The 9,046-nt window shown below is 38.5% G+C and overlaps 1 long non-coding RNA gene across 2 annotated transcripts; it reads right to left on the reverse strand.

Moving 5' to 3' along the window:
• Positions 1 to 4,352: 4,352 nt before the first annotated feature.
• Positions 4,353 to 8,427, reverse strand: LOC127530088 (uncharacterized). Of its 2 annotated transcripts, XR_007936619.1 has the most exons (4): positions 8,383 to 8,427; positions 6,078 to 6,233; positions 5,902 to 5,994; positions 4,353 to 5,095 (listed from the first exon to the last, which is right to left on the reverse strand). It is a non-coding gene; the product is annotated as an uncharacterized LOC127530088 (long non-coding RNA). The 2 variants fall into 2 exon arrangements; XR_007936618.1 differs by lacking the exon at positions 8,383 to 8,427 and having other exon boundaries at positions 6,078 to 6,409.
• Positions 8,428 to 9,046: the final 619 nt, after the last annotated feature.

Here is a 9,046-nt window from a genome sequence, read left to right on the forward strand (position 1 = left end):
ATAGTAATAAAAGTTTTTTACAAAATATACAAGTTGTACTTGTTCTATATATAAATTGCACTGGTTAAATGTACAAATTGCACTGGTTGACTTAAGGTCTGTATTGCACAATTGGAGAATGATATGGAGCAGTTTTATTCTGAGTTCAGGGCCATGATTGTTTTTGGATAAAAACTGTTTTTAAGGCGGTTTCTCCTGGTTTTCATTGCTCTGTATCTCTTGCCCTAAGGCAAAAGCTATAAGAGGCAATGATGAATCCTGTGAAATGTCTATTGTTTTTTTGTGGGATCGGGAGGTGTAGATTTGTTCCAGAATGGGGAGGGTACAGCCAATTGTTCTCTCCGTTGTCCTGACGACCCTGTGGAGTGCTTTCCTTTCTGAGGAAGTGCAGCTACTGTACCACACACACAGTCTGAACATGAGCACACTCTCGACAGAACAGTGATAAAAGGCAAGGAGCAGATTTTTGGGTAGATGGTTCTTTCTGAAGATTCTCAGAAAATACAGTCTCTGCTGTGTCTTCTTCAGCAGCTCCTTGGTGTTGGTGCTCCAGGTCAGGTCATCTTCCAGCTCATTGCCCAGAAACCTGAACACCGGGACCCTCTCCACACAGGCCCCGCCAATGATGAGTGGCTGGATGTCAGTTTTGTTTTTTCTAAATTCAATAACAAGCTCCTTCATTTTTGTGGTGTTGAGGAGCAGGTTATTGACTCTGCACCATTCTGACAGCCGCTCCACCTCGTCCCTGTATGCCAGCTCACCCTCCTTGCCCGAGATGACTCCGACCACCGTCGTGTCATCCGCGAACTTTATGATCTTGTTGCTATGGTGAGTGGGGACACAGCCATATGTGTAGAGGGTGTAGAGGAGCGGGCTGAGCAAAAAACCCTGCGGCTTCCCAGTGTTGAGGCTGAGAGCAGTGGAGGTGTGGGGACATAGCCTGACCCTCCGGGAGCGACCAGACAGGAAGTCCAGTATCCAACTATAGGTGAGTGATGGCCAGTTTGGACACCAGTCGTTGTGGGAGGATGATGTTAAACACCGAGCTGAAGTCCACAAGGAGCAGTCTGGCATAACTCCCCTGTTGCTCCAGGTGGGTCAGGACAGCATGAAGGGCTGTGGCCACAGCATCCTCTGTGGATCTCTTTGCTTTGTAAGCAAATTGAAATTGGTCCAGGTCTGCCGGCAGGCAGGCGATTATATGACTCCGCACCAGTTTCTCAAAGCACTTCATGATGACAGATGTGAGTGCCACTGGGCAGAAATCATTCAGACTGTTCATGATGGATTTTTTTGGCAGCGGAACAATGATGGAGGACTTGAGGCAGGATGGGACAGTGGCCTGGGCCAGGGACTGGTTGAAAATCCTAATGAAGACTCCGGCCAGTTGATCCGCACAGTCTTTCAGCACCCATCCAGCCACACAGTCTGGTCCTGCAGCCTTCCTCGGATTCACCTTCCTCATCACCCACCTCACCTCACACTCTTACACCATGAGTATGTTGCTGTTATGAACAGGCGGCTGTGATGGGGCTGCTGTTGGTGTTGCCTCAAAGCAGGCAGATGATGTTCAGCTCCTCTGCTAGAGAAGCGTCTCCATCAGCGGCCGAGGAATTGCTGGATTTGTAGCTGGTGATGTGCTGGACACCCTGCCACACCTGCCTGGTGTTGTTGCTCTTCAGATGGTCCTCTATCCTCCTTCTGTATGCTGACTTGGCCACTCGGATGCCTCTCTTCAGGTTCGCTCCGGCTACACTGTAAAGAGCCCCATCCCCAGACCTGAAAGCAGTATTCCTGGCTTTCAGCAGACTCTGGACCTCCTTCGTCATCCAGGGCTTCCAAATGGGATAAATCCTTATGCGCCTATCCCTGGTGACATTGTCCGTGCAGAACCTGATGTAATCCAGGACTGCCGTAGTGTGGTTCTCCAAGTCTTGGTGATCGAAAACCTTCCAGTCGGTTCTCTGGAAGCAGTCCTGCAACTGTTGGGAGGCCTCCTCGGGCCATATGGTAACAGTTCTGGTCATAGTGGGAGCTTGTTTCCTGAGAAGGGTATATGCAGGGATCAGATGCAGAGACGTGTGATCAGACTGGCCAAGGTGTGCTAGGGGTGTAGCCCTATAGGCCTGTCTGATGTTTGTGTACAGCTTGTCCAGTGTTTTTACTCCCCTGGTTGCACACTTTTTGTGTTGATGGAATTGGGGGAGAACTGCTTTCAGATCTGCATGATTAAAGTCCCCAGAAATGATGTAACCAGCCTCAGGATACTTGCTCTGTTTACTGCTGATGGTGCTATATACACAGCAGTTAGCAGTATGGCGTTGAATTCACGGGGGAGGTATATGGGTCTGCATTTAATTGTCATAAACTCCACGTCTGGAGAGCAGTGTCTGGTGACTATGGTGGAATTCGTGCACCAGCTATTGTTCACATAAATGCACAGCCCCCCTCCTTTTTTCTTACAGTAGCTCTCTGTCCTGTCTTGCCGATATGCTGTGTTGCCTGCTATCTCGATTGCCGTGTCCGGTATGAGTGGATTCAGCCACGTCTCCGTGATCAGCAGGATGCAGCAATCCCTGATGATCTTTATATATATATATGTGCTGGAAGTCTGTTGTGTAGAGAGTAAACATGAAGGGAGACAGGACTGTTCCTTGAGGTGCTCTAGTATTACACATCACCATTTCTGACGCACAGTACTTCAGCCTCACAAACTACTGTCTGTTGGACAGGTAGTCCATGATCCAGGAGATTGTGGGGGCATCAAGATTGAAAGCCTTGAGCTTTTTCCCCAGTCAATGAGACAAAATGGTGTTATATGCACTGAAAAACTCAAAGAGCATTATACTGACTGTGGTGCTGGCTTTGTCCAAGTGGTAGTAGGCTCTGTGGAGCATGTAGATAAGATCCTGCAGAGGATCCAGATGTTCTGAAGCCAGGGGTCGTAGCTGTTTTCAGGACCAGCCTCTCAAAGGTCTTCATGATATATGAATGTATGTAGGTATGTATGTTATGATATTTAATTCTTGTGTAGGTTAATATGCTGAATGTGAAAGTTTTGTTCTATTGTATTTGGTCACTCATGCATGAAGTTTGTTTGAAATTATGAGATCTGACCTGCTTGGGTAGGAGAAAGGAACTGTAACTATTTTCCATAAATATGTTGTGCATGTTGTTTACCATCACTCTACCAACCTTAATTTGTTAATTCATGATTTTTTTTATCCATTTCTAATCTATCATTAATTATTTAGAGTCTATATTTAGGAGATACAGTATTTTTAAGCAATTTGGTTTCAACTTTCATTAGCCTGATGACAAGCTTTCCATTTCTTCTAGGTCACGTAGAATTCAACTGGAAAAAATGAAAATCTGAATATGTTTTATTTCACAGTAGATGACAGATAACTCTCTGAAATTAACTTGAGAGGAAACAAAGGTCATTTTTTCTTTCAAACAAGTCCCAATAATCTAAACCTGCCTGTCTTTGCCTTATTATTAATTATTCAGATACCCAGCTCTCTCATATTATACATAATCTTGGAGTACACTGTTAAATACACTTTATGAAAGGCTTATTATTTCTCTTAAATAATATTACTTCAATATGCCTTTTCTGTCTGTTTCCGAATGCCGGATCCCTGCCTTTCTTACTTTTTGTTGCATCTCTGTAAAGATTAATTTAATGAACTTTGGCAGTCAGTTCTGCAACCAGGACAAGAACCTGAAAACAAGAACAGACCCACTATCAGTAATTGTGATTGTACTTATCTATGAAAGAAACCATGAGGTTGTATTAGTTATTTACCCATCTGGCATCAGCTTATTTTGCTTATCTTTCCCAGCTTTGCCATTCTTGTAGGCATCTGCACACCACTGGCAACAGTATGTTTTTATTTGTGAATGAGAGTGGAAATCAAACCTCTGGTGCACTCTAAAAAATATTGTTTTGGGCCAACAAAAAAAATTAATGCAAAGCTCCGCATCAAGCTTTTTAAGTTACTACAACTTCTGGTTAAAATTACGTAGAACCAACCCATAACATTGAGTAACTGGAAAAGGTTTTTCCTTCAGATCTTAAATTGCTTTTAAGCACCATCAGCTTAAAAAATTATAGGATACACAGAACTTTTTAAATTCACTGCACATAAAAATTAAGTTGTCTCAACTAATTTACATTACATTTTTAAAGACTCTTAAGTACTTAATTATTAATATATTTTAAAGTTGTGATGATGTAAAAAATGAAGTTGGTGTAATTAGTGTTTTCAGCCTATAATTTTCAGCTTTATTAAGTTTAATTGTTTATTAAATTATTAAAGCTACAGCCACTTAAAGAATGAAAATGTTGCAAAATTTACTTTATTGGAAATATAATGTTGCATTTTTACATTTTTCAACATCTTTCAAAAACTTTGACTAAGAAATAGCCATACTACAGCAGCAAAAATATAGGCCGCAATGTAATATTCAATTGCCAAATTTGTCAAACCTGACTTCTATTGCAAGATGCAAAAACATTTTGAAAAATATAGCAACATCACTATGAAAAAACCAAGTGCTTACATAGATCATGAGGTACAAACACACAACAGCACCTATTCTGATCTAAGAATATTCTTGGACAAAAGAGCAACATTCTTTGAACACAGTATTACAAAACCATAATGAACAAGTTTTCAATAGCACATAATTAACAAAAAATTAAAACAAAACCTGAAAATGTTTACAATTGAAACAGCTGTTTATGGATTAAATAATAAAATGGGTTAAAAAAAATTGGCAGTGGTTTGAAAGAAAGGTGTTATTAGAAAATGCTGTACTTGAGATTCATTACTTTTCCACTGGTTTTTAGTCCATCAAGTTCAAGGAACAGTTTCTGAAATACTTTGTATGTACATTTTAGATCCTTGGGATAGCTCAGATTCAGAGCATATATTAAACCCATGAGCAAAGCACAGCACCTTGGGACATCAATACCATCCAGAATTTTGGCTCCCTCAATCAAGATGGTTCCAGTGTTTGGATTCTGGTCTTTGATGATGGCAATGTTCAATACTTGCCTGTCAAGGTTTGCTTCAAACTCTTCAATATCCTGGCAGAACAAATTCAAAAGTATATTAAGAGGTTTAGTAAAACAGAATTGTGTTATTACTGCTGACGTTATTTTAACCGTTCCAACACACAACCATACACATATACTTACATGAACTGGCTCAACATGAACAGTGAGTAGCATTGCCATCATACAGTAGCTATGGAGACAAATTTAACTTGCATTTTTTTGTTTGTTGGGGTCAAAAGTGCCAATATGAAGTATTACAAGGGCAGTAAAGCTTACTAGAATCTTCATAGTGGCAAAGTTGGTCAGGTATTAATCCACCAACAAGAAAAGACAGTGCTTGGCAGCCTAATCAGAAACCTGAATATGTCTGGACTAAGCATGTATTCAATACATTCATAATTTTTTTTCTCAGTTAGAAATGGGACAATGGTCAGATCCATTGCAGGATTTAGCAAAATGCTGTTGTGGTTATTTCTATTATTTAAAGAAGTCTTTTTGCATATATTGTGTTAAGTTAGCCACTAGCATTATAATGTGTCATTCGTTAAGAAACTGAGAATGTTTCAACTAGTTGTGATGTCAAATTTTGCCACAGTGAACTTACTTTCAACTTTCAATTCTTTGGTTGAGGTCTACAGAGAACAATTTCCTTTTTTAAAATTTCATCTCTTACTTTAGGCATATCACAGTAAAAGGTATCAAAACAACAAAAATTTTAAAAATAACCACTTTATAAGTGAAACAGGTTTTCAGTAACAATTACAGCCATCTATAGCAGGTTTTTGCCTGGTGCCTGGAGTATTAAAGTGTAGATTCCACAGTGATAAGTTACTTACATTAAACTCCTTGAAGAGGTCCTGTTCCTTTTCTCCAAGGTAGACAACCAGTCAACGAATGGCCACTTCTCTCCGTACTTCAATTGCATTGTTCTAATTGAGAAAAGAAAATTAAATTCCAATATGACTAATCCAAAAGGGTGAATTTCAAAGATAAGTCTGATTAGTTCTCATACCTCTAGAAGCTGATTCTTAACATGCCTTATCCTCAATCCTGAAGTTCCTCCCCTCGATGAGACTACATCCATTAATTTGGAGGTGCAAGCATCAAGTTTGGCCCTAAATTTAGATTCAAGACTTACAGTGGTTTTTCTTTTGAATTCTTCATTTATCTGTATTTTACACAATCAAGTTGTCACATAATTAAAGTTAGCAGGCAATTAGCTAAACCACATCTTGATAGTTCAAGAGCAACAAGAAAATGCAGCCTAGTGATATTCCAATATGACTGTTTACCAGTAATGCACTATGCTGGGTTTTAGCTTGAATATGTTGACTGCTCTTTAGTACCAGGAGGTTAACAGATCATTTAACCTTAAACTAGGGAGGCATCCATCCAAAACCTTCAGTATCAGTTGCTGTGTCACTCAAATGTCATTGCCACAGCTAGGATAGATAGATAGATAGATAGATAGATAGATAGATAGATAGATAGATAGATAGATAGATAGATAGATAGATAGATAGATAGATAGATAGATAGATAGATAGATAGATAGATAGATAGATAGATAGATACTGTATTAATCCCAAGGGGAAATTCACATACTCCAGCAGCAGCAGCATACTGATACAAAAAAAAACAATATTAAAAAGTAATAAAAATGCAGTTAAAAACAGACAATAACTTTGTATAATGTTAACATTTAACCCCCCGGGTGGAACTGAAGAGTCGAATAGTTTGGGGGAGGAACAATCTCCTCAGTCTGTCAGTGGAGCAGGACGGTGACAGGAGTCTGTCGCTGAAGCTGCTCCTCTGTCTGAAGATGATCCTGTTCAGTGGATTAATTAATTAATTAATTAGGACCGGTGTTCTGCTTCTATGTGGAGAACTACTAAACTCAGCAGGACTGGAAGCACTTTGCAATTAACTGTCTAAAGTATGCCAAGCAAAATTTTGACTTTTAAATCAGTTTTAAATAAGAGTGTACAATCTCACCTGTGTTGCATCAAATAAAGCAGGCCATCGGTCAATGATGTCTTTACTTGCAGGGGACTGATAAATGATTTCCTGCTTGTGAACAGAGAAGGTCTTGGGTATTTTCAGATGTTGACCAAGGCGTTCAAAAAACTCTCTCTCTGTGAAGATTGAATGGTTATTGCAGCACGGGCAAGTAAAAGAGACATTTTCCTCACATTTAACCATTTCCTGATTTGATGTGACCTAAGACTACCCCAACTTTTAAAGGAAAAAAAAACCAACCAAAGTGAAGACAAGGCAGAGGTTGACCACTGTGATTATGGTGTAACCTGTAATGTTTTACCAACACTGTTTTGCAGGAGGTGGAAAATTTACACATTTTGCAGTTCCACTGCATTAGCTTCTGAGTACTAATGAACTGAGAAATACCTTTGCATGAAAGGTAGAAAAAAACAGGAGAAAAATCAGTAATTGACAAACCAACAAGTAACTTTAGGTATTGATACTACAATATTGTTGCTAAATACTTTGGGATGCTATGGTCTATACAAACAGAAAGAGTTCTATGCAATTCAACCTTTAAGACCAAGACAAACCTGATTTGTCCCAATTGATAATATTGCACTGATGCCACCCCCCCTGCAGATTTTATAAGCAAAGGAACACTTTACAATCCAGTTGAGTCAAAGCACACACATATGATGATGGTGGTGAATTAACATGCATCCTGATTAAAATGGCTACTTTGAAAAATTGCAAAAAAGGCACAGAATTTAAAATAACAAAAAGCAATTTTAAGAAAAATGGCTGTACAGCTTCGGAGTATACTCCAAACTTAACAACTGGAAAATAAGTAAAGTCAAAGAAAAACTATTACAATTAATGAAGTATCTTCTCAATATGCCAGCAGGCTTACATGCAGTAAGGGCAATATTGCGTCTAAAATCCTTAACCAACATAGAAACGCACGTGAGAAATCATAAGCGGCTTGAACAAAAAAAAGTAATGTTGAGAAAATATGATAAGATGGACGGCACTAAATTTCACTAGAGCTATTCAATCAGTTATACAAAATATGTAAATAATATGTTAGAGCAATGTAAATAATTATTAGCTTGAAATTGCTCCTCTATTACTTAACATTTATCTGCTCATCTGCCTAATGTTAGTTAGACAGTCATCACGTTAGCCTGACTGAATCCGCAGCTTAACCTCTACAGACGTAAAGTAACTTTACTAGTCCTATCAGTATTGCGCAAATAATAATGCAGGATTATTGAAGGAGAAATTAAGTACTATTCATCTTTTACAGCAATTAAAATATCTGCTCTGTCACTCACCGTAGTTGTTTGTTTCACTTGCAGTATGGCGTTACGATCTTGTCACGGCATGTTAAGAAGGAGGAGTTTTGTGCACACTCATGAAACAGAGAAATTAAGTAGCCATAACGTTAGATTAGATTGAATTTTGTTTTTCAATAAATGAAAAAAGGAATTTGAGTTTAGATTACTTACAAGTCTAAGCTAAAGTATGTATTAATATAATTCTTTCACGTCAACACATTAAATAATGTTTCAAATTAAAATGTTTAATAAAAATCATTGAATTTGAATTTTTAACCTACTAGAATGCATTTGACTAACTGGTGGTTAGAGGTTCCTTGAATTGCTTTTTAAAGTGTACCCACATCTTCGCTGTCACTGATGTTATATATTACAAGTCCAATTTTCCATTTTTTGTTTTACATATAGCTTATAAACTATTTGAGCTTTCAGAGAGTTGCACAGGTTTGCCTAATTTTATCTATTGTTGTATCTGACTTTTTAATTTATATTTTAATAGGGGGCTCTGCTCCCTGCTCGCTTCGCTCACCCACCCCCGGGTTTGGTTAACCGAATATACAATTTTAAGTGATTGTTATTTTCATGTGAATTGTTACATATGCATTATTTTCACTTTTACTTTAAAACTTTTGTAAAATCAATATTTGGAATTAAGTTTTCT

Source organism: Erpetoichthys calabaricus, chromosome 1 (assembly GCF_900747795.2).
Source record: "Erpetoichthys calabaricus chromosome 1, fErpCal1.3, whole genome shotgun sequence".
NCBI classification, from domain to species: Eukaryota; Metazoa; Chordata; class Cladistia; order Polypteriformes; family Polypteridae; genus Erpetoichthys; species Erpetoichthys calabaricus.